The sequence below is a fragment of the Enhydra lutris genome, unplaced genomic scaffold, assembly GCF_002288905.1.
Source record: "Enhydra lutris kenyoni isolate GAN:26980312 unplaced genomic scaffold, ASM228890v2 scaffoldscaffold4, whole genome shotgun sequence".
Lineage (NCBI taxonomy): Eukaryota > Metazoa > Chordata > Mammalia > Carnivora > Mustelidae > Enhydra > Enhydra lutris.
The window spans coordinates 50032422-50049521 of record NW_019154088.1 but is presented as its reverse complement, the minus strand read 5'-3'; the positions used below and the strand labels follow the sequence as shown (position 1 = coordinate 50049521).

The 17100-nt window shown below is 39.8% G+C and overlaps 1 long non-coding RNA gene across 1 annotated transcript in view; it reads right to left on the bottom strand.

The window, feature by feature from the left end:
• The window catches only part of LOC111162377, a 29767-nt gene extending 15341 nt beyond the window's left edge, over positions 1-14426 (bottom strand). The window contains exon 1 of the long non-coding RNA XR_002641574.1: positions 14330-14426. This is a non-coding gene — a long non-coding RNA (uncharacterized LOC111162377). The remainder of the gene's footprint in view (positions 1-14329) is intronic.
• Positions 14427-17100: the final 2674 nt, after the last annotated feature.

The following is a 17100-nucleotide window of genomic DNA, read 5'->3' as shown; positions in this document are numbered from 1 at the left end:
GGAATTATCAAAACTTAGAATAAGCAGAATGTTTTGGATTAAAACTTACCTTATTTTTACTTTGAAATGAGCTTTTGCTAAAGCCTTTTATTGGTTCATAACTTTATTTTCAGCAGTAATTATGCTTGTGTTCTTGTACTGGAACTATCCCTTTATATGTGAAGCAAATGGTAAGAATCTTTTACTTCTTTCTATTGAATAGCATCCTCAGCCTTTGGAAACTCTCACACTGCACATGTTCCGTCGAAGCCTTCAGACAGTGACGTGTGAGCATTCGTCGTCATTCTCTTCTTCTCTCTGTTGTTTCCTCATTGGGGGCGGAAGTATCCTAGTCCGCAGGCATTTCACACACCATACCCCCGCTTTACAGTGCCCTGAAGAGTAGAGTGGGAAAAGCGGTGGTGTCCCGCTCAGGTTGCAGTAATGGCACCTGAGCCCCTTAAAGTAGAGCGGACCAGACCTAGAGATTTCACTGTAAGGCCTGCAGTGGAGGAAAAGCAGTCGAATGGATCTCCTGTTAATTAAGTTGGTTAATATTTCTGTCTTCTCAGCTACTACATTTGGGTAATTGAGAAAGTTAACTTAAGTGTATGTCTTAAAAGTGTTTCTTTTAATATTCTTTTAAGTTTCCTTAAGTAATCTCTATACCCAAGCTGGAGCTCGAACTCCCAACACCAAGAGCAACAAGAGTTGCATGCTCTTCTGACTGAGCCACCCAGGCGCCTCTATCATGAAAGTATTTTTCAGCAATCTTGTTGGCATAGAAATGGGGCTAAAGAAGAAATGTGTGACATTGAAGAAGGGTCAAGACAGAGCAAGAAAGAGGATATAGTAATCCTACACTAGAGAAAGAACTAGAATTTTACTAAACTGTGAGTGTTGGCTAGTTGACTTCCGTGGATAATCTCAAGTTGTCTATCAGTATTCTGTCGTCCCTGGACCTCACATCTCTGCCAGGAATGGATTATACTCTGTCTGGATTTGAAATACATGCACTAAATATCTTTATAATTAGGTATGGTCAATATGTATAGTTTCCTAATGTTTTGTAAGAATTTACTTATATGATAAGCCTTTCATTGCACCTGCAAAGAGCAGATTTGGCAGGAAGCACTGCCACTGGATTCTTAACTCTGTCACTTCTATGATGGGTCTAGGGAGCCCGTACAACCCACACTGTGTCCCTGTATCTTCTTTTGCATTAGTCAAGAGGAAAGGAAGTTGCAAGGAAATACAGTATTGCGTTTAGAGCCGTGTACAGGGGCGCCTGGGTGGCTCAGTGGGTTAAGCCGCTGCCTTCGGCTCAGGTCATGATCTCAGGGTCTTGGGATCGAGTCCCGCGTCGGGCTCTCTGCTCCGTGGGGAGCCTGCTTCCCTCTCTCTCTCTCTGCCTGCCTCTCCGTCTACTTGTGATCTCTCTCTGTCAAATAAATAAATAAAAATCTTTAAAAAAAAAAAAAAAAATCTGTTAGAGCCGTGTACAGAATGGCAGGCTATAGAATTTCATCTCAAAGTTCTCATTTAGTAAACCTGACTGCTGTGATGGGAACAGCCTGTTACAAACATCCTGTTTTGGTCTTCGGTGGATGTTTGTGATAATATACAAAGAATCCTAAAATCTCAGGGTTTGTACAGCTTGTAGAGGTCATCGGACCCAACCCTGTTTGAGTTTCATGTGAGCATTTAAGTAGCATAAAGTCATGAAAAGTAAAGCCAGAGACAGCACATTAGGTTCAGCCCAACAGACCGGATGAAAGACTAACCACACAGCGCAAAGGAGGGAAGTAGTGATGGCACCCATAAGGAAAAATAACCACTAAGGACAGTAGCATTCTAAAGGTGGGAGGGCTGGAGAGATCAGCATTTTCCAAAGCAGGTTTTGCAAATGTCAGCTGATGGTTTTTCAGAAAATAAGTTTGGGAAATGCCAAATTTAAAAGAATCCTTTACAGCAGGACTTTGGGAGCCTTTGATAACACTAAATGTAGTAAGAGTCAGGCTGGTACTGTGGGGATCAGGGAAGGGAAGTTTTTCTAAATTTAATTTAACCAGACTTTTTTTTTTTTTTTTTAGTTGGAATATACTTAGAAAAATGCTGATCACATTTAATTATCCCATTTTACAGAGATCTGCCCCTTCGTATGATTTCTTCATTTGACAAGGGACCACTCCCACCCTGTAAGATAACATGTCCAGCCAATGATAGAATCAGAATTAGAACGTAGTCTCCAAAGCCCCCCACCCCACCCACCCCATCCCCACGTCTTGTAAAGGTCATAAGACTCAACCCTGTTTGAGTTTCATGTGAGCATTTAAGTAGCATAAAGTCATGAAAAGTGACTGAGAAGTCATGAAAACAGACCACACGGCCTGTTTCCTTCCCCTGGGAGATCCAGAGCTCCTGTATGGCAGAAACTGCCTCTCTTCATTTTTGTGCACCCCCTCTGCCCCACCCACAGCCCTCTTGTGTAACTTGATGCTTTAGGGGCTGCAAGCTCTTGACACATGGCTCCAGGCTTGAGTTCCCCAGTTGGTCTCCTTTGTTTGCAAGGCCCATATGAAAGAGTGCCCTACCTGATCGGGACAGAGGACCTTTCTCAGACTCAAGTTGTCTATCAGAAAAAATAAGAAAAAAATAAAAGCTACACCAGAAACATATTAGTTGTTTTCCACTCTGGAGACAAATGCAAACTTGGTAGGGAGGTTACACAGTGTTAAATAATGTTTGATACTCCTTTCATTTCCTCCCTCCCTGTTTGTATGTTGGCCTTTCATCAATTCATGACAAGCGGCTCCCTTCTAAAACTGTCCCAACATAGGTTAACTAATCAAAGTTTATTTAATCTAAGTACTTCAGAGAATAGAATTTTCTGCTGCTCGTCCTGCTGCTGTGTGTGTGTGTGCGCGCGCACACGCACCCACGCACGCATGCTTGTTTTCCAAAAAAATAATCTCTTGGCAGATAGCATGAACTTTTCCTCTGCCTTTGTGTTTGAATAAGGGTGGGAGTGTGCTTAGTATTGTCTGTCACCTTATGGTTTTTCATTTATTTGTAACAGGGTGCAACTTGCTTCCTCTCCACCCTACAGTTATCAGGATAGTTTGGGAAGTCACCCTTTAGGAAGATTACATCTGGTCTTCTGTCGGAGTAAGATGAAAAACAAGTGTATTAACTCTTCACCTTTACTGCTCTCTCTGGGAAAACGAGTATCTATGAGCATCATTCACCCACACACACCACCTCCTCTGCTTGATCTCTGAAAACCTTTGATTCCCTGTGAGCGTTGTCATAGACAAATATAACCATTTTTGGTTCTGAGACCATCATAATCCAAACTCTGCCAGTTTAAGAGTCTGGGGAGCTTTTCGCTTTCTGCCATTGGGTACACTTCTCAGAAGCAGCCGGCACTGCGACTCTCTCGAGACCCTTTCCTCAGCTTCTGGGACCGCTTCTGATGTTCGCCCACTCTCCCTGACAGTATGAAACACTGCCAGTGGCTGCTGTAACAACTCTTAGAAGGTGCCCTTTTTTTTTTCTTTCTTTCCTCTCATTTTAACAGTCAAAGTTAATTTTCTCAGAAACTTCAGTTTTTACTGGAGCATTGTTCCCATTTTATCTCTTTAGTGATCTGCTTGGATGGGAAAAAAAAAAACATTTTAGCAGTGTTCAGTTTTGATTTTTTGCAGTTGGAGCTAGTGTATGCACATTTAGTAACTTCAAGGGAGTGAGGTGTAAATGTAATTTCCTCCTGGATTACACTGTTCTCTAGCTGAATGGATCCATTCATTATCTCATTCACCAGGAGCAAACAATTATGCCCTATAGTAACAACTAGAAAGAGTAGGCTGTTCTAAGCATTCTTATGAACATCATCTTCCTGATCCTATACAGTTTATGGTAATCTTCCCCAAAAGTTTAGGAGGAGTGAAAGATATTAAAATCTACACATTTGTGAGCTGTGGCCACATACCACCACCTAGCAAGAGGGCTGGCCACAGGGGCACACTGGCTCCTTCAAGAACATGTAAAGAAAAAACATGGGCATGTTCAGATCTCGTACAGTAAAATCCATTTACAGCTTATCATCCCAGGGTTCAAAAGATGACCATAGTTCACAAGCTTTCAGGCTAATCTGAGTATGTGATAAGGGATAGAAAATTAACCCCAATGACCCATGCAGATTACCAACCAGCTGGTAGTACATTTACATTTCCCACCCACCCCCCTTTGGTTGGTGCCAGAGTGACTGAAAAGTAGGATTTTAGAATGTATTTTATAAGAATCAAGGAATTTCAGTGCTGGACAAAAGTCCCTAAGGGGGTGTTGACCTTAGATTGGGAAACAAGCTGCCAGGATGTCAGGACTACACATAGAATTGAGGTGAGACAGGGTGTGGACTGGAAAAAAGAAAAAGCAGATGGGCCAGGAAAAAGTCCATCTTCATGAGAGCCTGACAGTGGGTCCAGAGGAGTTAGCCCAGAGGCTATATTTCTGAGAAAGGGGGAAGTAGAGCGACCTAGGTCTTATCGCAACAATCCTTCAACTGAGCCCTTTAGCAGGTCCCATTTATCAGTGGAAGCTCCCCGTGACCCAGCTCAACCTAACTCTCCTGCCTCATCTCCCACTGCCTATCTTTGACAATCTTAATTTCTGTCACAGCAAACTGCATCCCATTTGCCTATGAGTGCATGCATTTTAGTTACTGTAGTGGTTACCTGGTGTTTTTGTCTGCCCCGCATCCTTTTTCTCCTCTTTTGGGGTCCCCTCCTCTACATCTTCTTAGGAAGTACTGCCCTAGCCCTGCCCACTCTATATGGTTCTAATAGAGCTGCCAATCCTACAAAAGGCCTGCAACTTTTCCTATCTCTGGTTAAGATTATTTTCTGCTTTGTATGAATCCCTATTACAACAGCTCTATCATAGCACTGTCCATGCCGTGCCCAGGTGATGGGCATATGTCCCACTCCGTGAGCTCTAGTGGTTAGCCTGGAGATAGGCACGTGACCCAAACTAGACTGAGCAGAGCCTTTCCCTGGGATCTTATTTGCTGGCCCTGTAAAGCAGATAGGCTTCTATGGCTTTTAAATATAATCCAGAGTGATAGGAGCATAGAGCCATCTGTGGCCAAACTCCACCCCTTCCTCTGCAACATGGTAATTATGTGTCTCTGCTATGGGAGAAAAGGAAGTACACACACACAAGCAGGGTCAAGAGTTCTGGGAGAGCTGAAGCAAGTGCCACCCCCAGATTTCCCAGTTACACTTCCCTTGTATAAGTGTAAGCTATTTTGAGATGGGTTTCTATCTCTTGGAAATGGAAGAGTCCAAACTAATAGTCACTTGACCAAAAATAACCTCCACATCCCTAATGGAAATTCTGTCTTTGAAGACTGTCTTGTGAAGCTTTTCCTCAATCCTCTGGTTGAAATTAATTACTGCATGTGAGCACCATATCTTAATCTTTTTGGACTGCTATAGCATAAATAGTATAACCCGGATGCCTTATAAACATCTCTCACTGTTCTGGAAGCTAAGAAGTCCAAGCTCATGACACCAGCAGATTCCGTGTCTAGTGAGGGCTCGTTCCTCACTGAACTGCCTTCTCACTGTACCTTCACAAGAACTGTCTGGGATCTCGTTCCTAAGGGCCCTAATCCCATTGGTGAGGGCTCCACCCTATGACCTAAACTCTTCACAAAGGCCCCAACTCTAAACTCTATCGAACTGGGGATTAGGTCTCAGCATATGAATTTGGGGGAGACACATGTTTAGTCCATAGCACCCCCCGCATTAACATGTATGCATCAATAGTTGCACTGGTTTCCTTCTGCCTTGATTTGGGGTTTGATTACACATCTCATTTCCTCATTTGCAAGCTCTTTAAATGTAGCATTGGGCCCTCTGTAGGGCACCACATCATAAATGCTTAAATATTTTGAATTATGTCTAGACTGGTACTATGTACCAAGATCTATTCTAAGAACTAGGAATAACAATGAATTTTAAAATACAAAAAGTCATGCTTTCATGGAGTTTACATTCTAGTAGGAAAATTATTTGACCAAAATTCATGGGAATTGCTGAATTGGGGAAAACCTTGAGGAAAGGCAATCCCTACCTGGAACCGAGAGGCGCAGACAAAAGGGACCTTGCTTTTTCCACAACCAAAGAAAGCAAAATGAATCGCACTTAGAGTGTGATAGGAGTGTATGTCCGGATGAAGTTGAAAATAGAACTTAAGCATACTATTTTTAAAGGTGGTTATATTAACCTGTGCCAAACAAAAATTGCCAATTAGATATAATTACAGGCACTCCCCAACTTGTGCCCCATGGTAACTCAGCGACAGTTTCCGACAGACATCAAGAACTATTTGCTTCTCACCATATGCTCTTCCCTAAACATAACAGTGCATCTTCACATCTCTCTCCCTTTGTACTTGCCATCCCCTCACCCTGGAATGTGTGCTATTCTTTTTTCCCATTTATTGAACTGTTACTTATTTTGAAGTCAATAATCACTGAATTCATGATAGGGAGAAAAAGATCCCCACTGCTTTCCCAATTCTCTCCAGCTGCAGACTGTTTCTCTCTCTACCAGATAGTAATTTATGATTTACCCTCACAGCAACTGAAACACAGTGGAAGGGAAAACAAAGGAGAAGAAGGTGGAGTTCATGAGAAATGGTAGCTGGTCAATCTGTTTTTGTGAGAGACTAGAACATTTTGCTTTAGTATTTATAAAGAAGGGAGTATACTTCCAAGTTTCAAATAACTACTAACTTCAGGACTATCAGTTTTGGGGAGCTAAAGTTTGTACCTATGTTTAAATGCACCCCAAGGTCAATCCTTACACAAAACTTTGCTTCCGCTGGTTGCCTGAGCATGTGTACTAAAGACGCCTTTTGTGGGGAAAGGATACCGCTGCACAGAGAAGGGGAAGGACTGGTCTGGGAGAGAAGCATTCCCACAGGTAAGGCCAGTGGGAAGTTCTCAGACAATGGGAACAACTGGGGCGCCTTGTTTGGGGGCTGTCTGAGCTGGTGCCTCATAGTAATGCCAAATTGGAGAACACCTGTTTCTGACCCATTAAAGCCTGGGAATTTTTCTCCTCTAGAGCTGTGGTTGTAAAGATTTGCTACTGCCACCTGTTTCAAAGCTTTCTCTGCTCATTTTCCCCCCTCAACTGTAAAAAAAATTGAAGGATATGTCTATATCCAGGGGTGTGGAAACTTACAGCATGCCAAGTTCATTAAATCTTCACTCAAGTGACTTTTATATAAAGTCACTGTTAACATCTAGCTGGCACCATTCTAGATGCTGAAGATGTATTCCCTCATTTAGGGTTCTCTATACCCCTAGGAGGTAAATGCTATTGTTAGGACTTCTTTTTCCACAAGGAAACCAAGAACCAAAGGTGTAGGTAACCAGACCCTGGTCACACAACCACGGGATGATGGCAGAGCTGCATTGGAAGGATGCTTAAACCTGTGCTCTGCTGCCTGGCCAGCATGACATGAGGGAGAGTGTTCCAGGTGGGCCTCGGAACCCGACTCCACGTAAACATCTACAGCAAGAGGCCTGGGAATCCTGAATCAGTCAAAATTCTAGCTTATTCTCCTGCTTGTGGTCTTGATTGCTGGTAAAATTAACCACAATGCTTGCAAGTGGGATAGAAAAGAGCATATTTCACAAGAAAAATAAAGGTGATCACATCCTACTTTGCCTTCTTCAGGGCTCTTAAGCAGGAAGAAGGATGTACAGGTGGGTTTCTCAGTGAGTATACTCTTACCTGTATTTCTTTCAATACGTACAAAAGCTAAATATCTTTACCTAGGAATAAAATCATCCTTTGAACAGTCAATCCAGATACCCTAGGTTTAAGCAAGCTGAAAATAACCTGTATTGTAGTTTGTCATAATCATCCTGGAACCACATTTTCTTTCTTTTTTTTTTTTCTTAAAGATTTTATTTATTTGTCAGAGAGAGAGAGAGGGAGAGAGAGCAAGAACAGGCAGACAGAATGGCAGGCAGAGGCAGAGGGAGAAGCAGGCTCCCTGATGAGCAAGGAGCCCGATGTGGGACTCGATCCCAGGACGCTGGGATCATGACCTGAGCCGAAGGCAGCTGCTTAACCAACTGAGCCACCCAGGCGTCCCAGGAACCACATTGTCTAATGGTGTTAAATCTTTTCCAGAATTCAGACCCTGAAGTCTTTCAGACAGTTATACAGGATCTACATCAATAATACTGCTAGACAAGATTTAGATTGAGCACTTTCTCAAGGGACCTAAGAACTCCATGATGAATTTATTGTTTTGTCTTACCCTTGAATTTCTTCTTGTTCTCTTTCTGTAGTGAATAATGTTTATATGTATAGGCACTCAGGTTCTTAGCTGTACAGAGGTCCCTAAGAAGTCCATAAATCATTAATGAAAAATTGTCATCAAAAGGAACCAGAGGGAGGTGCCTTCCTGGCTCAGTCGATTAAGCCTTTGCCTTTGGCTCAGGTCATGATCAAGCCCTGCATAGGGCTCCCTGCTCAGTGAGAATTCTGCTTCTCCATCTCCTTCAGCCCCTTACCCTGTTCATACATGCTCATTGCTGTGTGCATGCTCTCTCTCTGTCTCTCTCTCTCTCTTTCTCAAATAAAATATTTTTTAAATAAATAAAAGGAACTAGAGGGGCACCTGCCTGGCTTGGTCAGAAGAGCATGCAACTCTTGATCTTGGGGTCATGAGTTCAAGCCCTATACCATGTTGGGTGTAGAGATTACTTAAAAAAAAATTTTTTTTTTTTTAAAGGCAATTCCCTTGAGTTTAAATCATGTTTTACGTTTCCCTGAGAGGCTTGACAATCTCAGATTTCCACTCACCTGAGATTTGTTGAGTCCTGTAACCACAGAATTTAATAATATTTAAGGCAAATTTCAAGATTCAGGAGGATAGTCATGTTTGTAAAAGCATTCCTCGTATGACTTGTTTGAGATAAATTCTATTAATCTAAGAAGAATCATGTAATTCGTATTAATATCATTTTCCTAGACTTGAAAATGCTTTCCTAACTTCATGTGCCATATGCCTAATTTACCATAACAATTTCCTTTGGTTGCCGATTTTGCCTCACCTTTTATTTATTTCTCATGTCTAAATAGTTCATATTAAAGCCTAAGGTGTTGCCATGATAATGGGAATAAAAGGCAGGTGATATATGACACCATCACACCATCACCATTCTCTGTTCAGAGAGGTCTAATCTTACGATTTTGGCGAACACTCTCGCTGCTTAACAAACCAATGAATCCTCTAATTAAAAAACTATCCCATTAATAACTCATCTTTATACTTTCATTAGCTAGATTTTACAACCTGGCCTCTGCCCCGATAATTAAATTCATCATCCATATACCTTTAAGTTCATTGCTTCAAACTTGCCCCATGTTTTTGCTGTTAGCCTTTGTCCTGCTCTTTGGTATGTCACTAGACAGGCTGAGCATTCAGTAAACTATGCTGTTCAGATTCTTGCATAACATTCTAGTTTAGAACACAGTAGTCTTTTTGTTTTAGAGAGCCAAGCTAAAGAATGTTCTTGTTTATGTGGTGGCAAATAATCTCAGATGTTATCTAGGAACGTATATCATACTACTATACATTTTTAAAATACTTTACATAAGTCAGCTCATAATTATGCAGGACATTGAGGAGAATAGTACTATCTGAAACAAAATGCTGAAAACGATAATTGTTTTGGAAATGTAATCCAAAAGTACACTCACATACATGTCAATGTGTGCTTTGTGTCCTAAGTAATTCAGTAACTCACGCAGGCTCTTTGTCAGCTTTCCCCCATGTTAACTGAGCCAACATGATGGTAGGAAGCGCTGCAAATAACTGTTTATCAAGTCTTGGCTGACCTTTACTAAGTGGCCATTTGTCAAGGTGGCATTAAAGATAGTTTTAAATCCATTAGATATTTATTTAAGGACTTGAAGATCCTCCAGCTGGAACACCGGTATACTCAGGTATGTAACTCAGTGTTCACAAGAGAACATTCTCTCTCAAGATCTTTGCCTTCCATAATCAATTCACAACCTGCCCTTCCTATTTGCACCCTTGCAACTGAGCACCAGTTAAATAAACAACTTCCTTACAACTCCAGAATGTCTAAAAATTATACTCCAAAAACCCTTGGGCAGACAAATGTCATTGATCCCAATGTCACATTCAGGAAGTCACTGATCCAAGTACCATATTCAGCAAATTCCCAGGCATGACCAAACTTGCTAGAAAACCAAAAAGGGGAAATCTGGGAAGTAGGCCAAGATCCTGGGTGTCATTGTACAACATCCAAGCCAACTCCGGTTTCAAAATTCTTTTGAAATTGTTACTCCATGATAGGAATGCATTCTGTGCTTGGCCACAGGTCATCACACAAGGAATTCATTGCAGAATTGTTCTTGCACATTGCTGGTTTTTCGCAACAGGAAAATTTAATCCTTGGTAAAGAAAAAAAATTATTTTGTTTTTGAATTTATGTACAGTCTACTGGTGGTGAGGCATTACCAAATAGATATAATACTGGATTAGAACTTCTTATCATATGTAATCTTGGGCTGTTCCTTATCTTCTATCTTCCCTGCTGTTTCCAAAGATGTTGTGAAGAATTAGTAAGAAAATATTTTAAGACATTATGAGCTTCAGGAAGACATGACTCAAAAGATACTGGGCAGAAATGGTAAGTCTGTAATGATAAAACCTTAAAAAGTAGTAGTAGCCCTAAATAATGTATTAATGTAATACTATCTCAGTAAAAAATGCAACCAGATTTTTTTTTTGAAACAAAAGAAACTTATTTCTCAAATTCATAGAGAAAAAAATTAAAACAGCCAGGGAATTTCTTAGGGGAAGAGCAATGAGGGTGATTAGACCCTAACTATAAAGTAAATATACTTTACTATAAAGTAAATATACTATAAAGTAAATATGCATACTCTAAAGCTCCTGTGATCAAAACTGCAGTAAGAGTGTATGAAGAGACAAGAGAGAACAATAAAATAAACCAGAAAGCCCAGAAATGCATCCAATAGACAAATTTAGTATATGATAAAGAAGACATTTTGAATCATTCAGTGAGAAGAGTCAAAGTATAAGAGACACTTTTACTATAAGATTGAGAGGAAAAAAAAGTAATCAAGAAAATTAACATGCTCTGATGGTCAGGGTACGAGCAAACAGGTTTTTGTTTTTATTTCTGTTTTTTGTTTGACAGGGACAACGAGAGAGGGCATACAAGCAGGGAGAACGGGAGCGGGAGAAGCAGGCTTCCCACTGAGCGGGGAGCCGGAGGCAGGGCTCTATCCCAGGACCCTGGGATCATGACCTGAGCCACAGGCAGATGCCCAACGACTGAGCCACCCAGGCACCCCTAAACAGGTATTTTCAAATAATTGCTAGTGGAAACATGCACAGGCACAACACTTTTGGAGAGCAGTTTGGCAGTAGCTATCAAAATTGAGAATGCTCATACCTTTTAACTCAGCAATTTGCTTTTACTCATTTACCCTTCAAATATTCTCTTATATGCAAAATGACCTATGTATAAAGTAATTCATTGCAGAAATGTTGGTGAGAACCAAAAGTTAGAGGCAATGTAAGTGTCCACTGATTAGGATTTAAATAAATGATGATGCCTTCGTAAAGTGGAATGATGTGCAGCATAAAGATAAGGCAGTCCTGTTTGTGCAGATGTGGAAAAATCCCCAAGCTATATGGTTAAGTGGAAACCAAAATGCAGAGCAGTGTGTATAGAATGTGGAATGTGGAGTGTACAGAATGTATACTTGGGGAGAGGGGGATAGTATATCTTTCAGATAAGGAACTAGTTCTAATGGTTTCAAACCTCTGCAAAAGAGAGTAAGTAAGGGAGTATTGAACAATATAAATATGATTATTATCCCAGAGGTGGACATTGGAAGATTTAGAATGTAAGAAACAGGAAAGAAATGTCTTACCCAGACATTTAGAGGAATAAAGGGTCAGAATCTCTCTCTTTTTTTTTTTAAAGATTTTATTTATTTATTTGTCGGAGAGAGAGAGAGAGAGAAAGCACAAGTAGGCAGAGTGGGAGGCAGGGAGAGAGGAGGAAGCAGGCTCCCCGCTGAGCAGAGAGCCCGATGTGGGGCTCGATCCCAGGACCCTGAGATCATGACCTGAGCTGAAGGCAGCGGCTTAACCCACTGAGCCACCCAGGCACCCCCGAGGGTCAGAATCTCTTAAAAGGACAATTTAACTATCTGTCTCAGTGTTCTGAAAGAGCTTCAGTAACTAATTGATAGCCCAGAGATGGCTTTAAGTCAGCCTAGTAATTTAATAACTTTAAAAAATCATAATGCTTGCCCATGAATCCAGACTTTTGAGTGATCCAAACACTTTAGGAATAGTATCCAAATATGCCCAGTGGGACTTAGATTACCACTTTCTCATAGGGCCCAGGAACTCCATAAATGAGTCTGTCATTTTGTACCATTTTTACCTTTGGACTGTTTGTTTCTTTTAGGTAGTGACTAATGTTAGGCAAGGGGGAGAACGTAACTCAGATGGCTATGAAATCTGGTCCCTTCTTTGATGGAGAAGAGGCAAATTATGTAAGACCAAAACTCACTGTAGCCACTTCTGCCTTCTAAGGACAACAGAATTGTAGCTCCTACCAGTGAGGAAATATCAGCCCCCTACTTCACACAGAGGCCAAAAAGAAGTCTTTGCTAGCACTGTTACTGCTGGCATCCTCAAGGTTCACAGTCTCTTAGATGAGCCATTGTTTGCCAAAACATACCAGTGAGTTTTGGGATACGCAAAGGCAAGCCTGGAAAAGATCAGAATAGTTCAGCATGTAAAAAGAACTGAACTGATGCATAAGGAGCCCCAGAGCCCTAGTAAACTGAAGGTGAGAATATACCAAGAGGGGATCAAAGGGAAAGGGAAATCAAGCCAACTTCTGTAAAATGTGCTCCATATGTAAATGACTTATGCAAATTGATAAGGTAAGGTGGGGGGGAAGGGCTGCTAGTCATCGTCCTGTGGGGACAAAGCAATGCACAATACTAACAGCATGCGGTTAGGCAAACCATCAGATAAACGAAATCTCCAAATTAATTAATTCTCCAAATCTCAAGGGAACTGGAGAATACATAAATTACCCAGATTTCCTTAAGGAAGAACACAGGAGCTCAAGCTAATTTCCTTTGAATTTCAAAGAAGGTAACCCAGCTGACATCTGAGTTACGCCTCCTCCCTCCACTCAAGACCTGCACAGTGAGATTGTGAAATAGGCCAATACACTTACTACATCAAAAGCATTAAGCAGGCACAAAGGCAAGTACTTAGAATGCCCCACTCCTTCCTCTAAGAAGAGAGTTTTAGACATTTCACCTAACCCAATCTCCAACTCTTGGTCAGGAAACCAGACTTTTTAAAACCTCTCATTTCTCCTGAGAGCTTTAAAATAACTTGCTTCCTCCAAAGAACTTCCTAAATTCTTCCTAAGAATTTACTCATAAAAACGTTTCCATGGTTTTTTCTAGTACTCTCATGGGTTCATTTGTTACCATTTATATCTGTCAATCTATCTCAAATTTATTCTGAGATATAGAGGGAAGTTTTTTTTTTTTTTTACATAGTCACTCAGTTAACTGTCCAGCTATTTACTGAATAATCAATCAATCAATCCTTTTTATTGAATCAATCAAAGCCACTTTCATCATGCTAAAATTCTTCACAAGTTTTTTTCCGGATTCTGGAATCTATTCCATTGACTTTGATGGCAAGGGAAAATTCTTCATCTACCCTCAAGTTCTTCCAGATGTACTAATTAATTTATCTGAGACGGTTAACAGAAGGAAAAACCAAATTTTTGTTACATGCAAAAAGAGGTCCAATAATGAAATTGAGAGCCAAAGAAATGACTAAGGCAGGCAGGTTTTTTTGTTTGTTTTTTCAAAGATTTTATTTAGTTATTTGACAGACAGATCACAAGTAGACAGAGAAGCAGGCGGAGAAGGAAGCAGGTTCCCTGCTGAGCAGAGAGCCTGATGCAAGACTCCATCCCAGGACCCTGGGATCATGACCTGAGCTGAAGGCAGAGGCTTAAGCCACTGAGCCACCCAGGCGCTCCTAAGGCAGGCAGTTTTTATCCATTTTAGACAAAGGGACAATAGATCTGTGATGAATTTACAGTTAAGGAAAAGAGGTGTTTGGGAACTTTAATTCCTAAGGAATTCTAGCAGAATTTAGGCTGAGGAAGTCAATTAGTGAAAAAGTAGCAAAGCTTACTTACAGCTTTCTTGACTTTAAGGTCCCTATTTCTGTTGATAAGGATGTCTTTTTACTTCTTAATACAGGGAGGCTATTTTTCATAAGGGAGATTTGTTTTCTGCTTTCAGGGGAACAGAGAAGGGCCTGAGTGTCCTTGTCCTAGTTTTTTCCCAAATAGATTAAATTCAAAATAATCAGTATGCCACTGCAGTACGTCTGAGGGCAGCCTGCCCTGGGCCCTTATAACTTCCTTTACAAAACACCCATTTAGATGCAGTTTCATGTTACACTACCTTGTAAAATTGGTTTCCCCCCATTATTCTCCTTTTTTGTTTTTTTAAAGTAAGTTTCTTACTTAGCAAAACGATTTTTGCTTTCGAATAAGAACTTTATTTTTTTTCCAATAAGAAATTTAAAATCAGTTTTTCTACTTCTAAAAATTTTCTTTTGGTGTTTTCATTGATATTGTGTTAAATTTCTAGATTATTTGAGGAGATACAGAAATCCATTCAAGAATTTTAGAAAGTTTTCTTTGTATGAATTCTGAACATTTCTCAATTTTATCCTGAACTATTTTGACTTTTTTGTTGTCATTATTATATGGCATTTTTCCCCATTATGTTTTCTGGGTGGTGGTGTTTATAAAAGTCTAACCCATATGAAACTGCCATTTCTGTAAGTCAAAAAAGGTTAGTTAAATATTGGCAATCTCATATAGCTTTCCTAATAGCAATGCTAATGATTCTTTTATGTTTACTTTATTCATAATTACCATAGCGAATACTCATGTTGCTTATCATACTTTTTCAGGTGATTTTCTTGGGCTTTTCAGCTATATAATCATATTACCTATAAACAATGATTAATTTTAACCATACCATTACAATCTAATTTTTATACCTCTTATTTATTTCTCTTGTCTAATTGCATAGGCTGTTACCTCCAGGATGATGATTGGTTGGGTGTAGTGGTGAGGGTAACATCCTAGTATTTCTCTATACAGCATAGTCTTTCTGGTTCTATCGTGTGTGTGTGTGTGTGTGTGTGTGTGTGTGTGTGTGTGTGTGATATAAAATTATTATTCCTAGTTTATTTAGCATGTTAATCCAGAATGGTTGAAATTTTCAAGTGCTTTTTTAGCATATATGGAGATGACCCTCTGATTTTTCTCTTTTTAAGCACTAATATGGTGAGTTATATAGAGATATTTCTTAAAATGGAATCATCTTTGCAGTCTTTATATAAATCCTACTTTACCAAGGTGTGCTCTTCTTTTTGTGTTGAATCTTTTTGCTAATACACTCTTTGGAGTCTGTGCATTGATATTTATAGGTGCCTTTGATCTGTAGGTTATTTTTTGTATTACTTTTGTTGAGTTTTGGTATCAATTATAGGCTGACTTCATCATGAGGATCTGGGGGTGTTTCTTTCTTTTCTGCATACTCTAAAACATTTGGTGTCCTCTATTACTTAAAAGTGGGTAGAATTTACTGGTAAAATAATCTGTGATGTAGGAATTATTTATTTGTTTACTCTTGGTAGGGAGGTTAACAGTTCTCCATATTTCTCTCAGTAATTACTGTGTTTCGATTGTCTCTCTCTTCTGGGGACAGTATTGGCAATTAATATTTCACTAGAAATTCACCCATTTTGTGCATTTAAAATTTTGTAAAATTTTGTAAAAAGCTGAGCAAAATCAGCTTTTAGAAGTCTTTTAATTTCTCCCATATCTGTGGTTATTAATCCATTTCCAATTCCTATTTTTAGTATGTATGCTTTTCTCCATTAAAAAGAAAATGGGTTGGGTGCCTGCGTGACTCAGTGGTTAAGCCTCTTCCTTCAGCTCAGGTCATGATCTCAGGGTCCTGGGATTGAGCCCCACATCAGGCTCTCTGCTCAGCAGGGAGCCTGATCCCCCTCTCTCTCTGCCTGCCTCTCTGCCTACTTGTGATCTCTCTCATTGTCAAATAAATAAATTTTTTTAAAAAACAGTAACATTAGGTGTGCCTGGTGGCTCAGTTAGTTAAGCAACTGCCTTCGGCTCAGGTCATGATCCTGAAATCCCAGGATTAAGTCCCACATCAGGCTCCTTGCTCAGCAGGGAGTTTGCTTCTCCCTCTGACCTCTCTACTCTCAGGCTCTTTCTCTCTCTCATGCTCTCTCCCTCTCTCATCTGCTCTCTCTCTCTCAGATAAATAAATAAATAAAATCTTTTTTTTTTTTTAAGTAACATTTTTAAAAAATGGGTTAATTATTAATATTGTTGGTTCTTGGATTTATTTACCAGTACTACCATTTCTCTGTTTTCTAATTCTTTATCTTTATGCATCCTTTCCTTTTGCTGTATTGAGTGTAATAATGCCATTTCCTGCATAGGTAGCATTTTGGAAGCTGCTTAAATAAATAAAAATTAATATGCCATTTCTCTTGCTCCCCCCAAATGAAGAATTATAAAAAGAGAGAGAGAGAATTAAGTTTTAAAGAGGGGAAATGGAATGAAGTCCTTAATTCTTTTTTTCTTCTAGGTAAATATCATTATAAACTTAACTGTCTTGTGATTTTTGATTTTGGAATTGTTGACAATTCATTTTTCCTAAGAAACAAACCTAGTATGACAACAGGAGTTAAAAGGATGCTGTTTTTATTGACTTTCTTTAAAATGGCATTCCTCTGTTCCTTTATTTCTTAATAAATGATTATGCAGTGGGTCAAGCTATAATAGAAAAATCAAGGAAAAATACATCCCCAGCTTCTCTCCCTGCCAGAAAGTTGCATTATCTATTAATTTGTTTA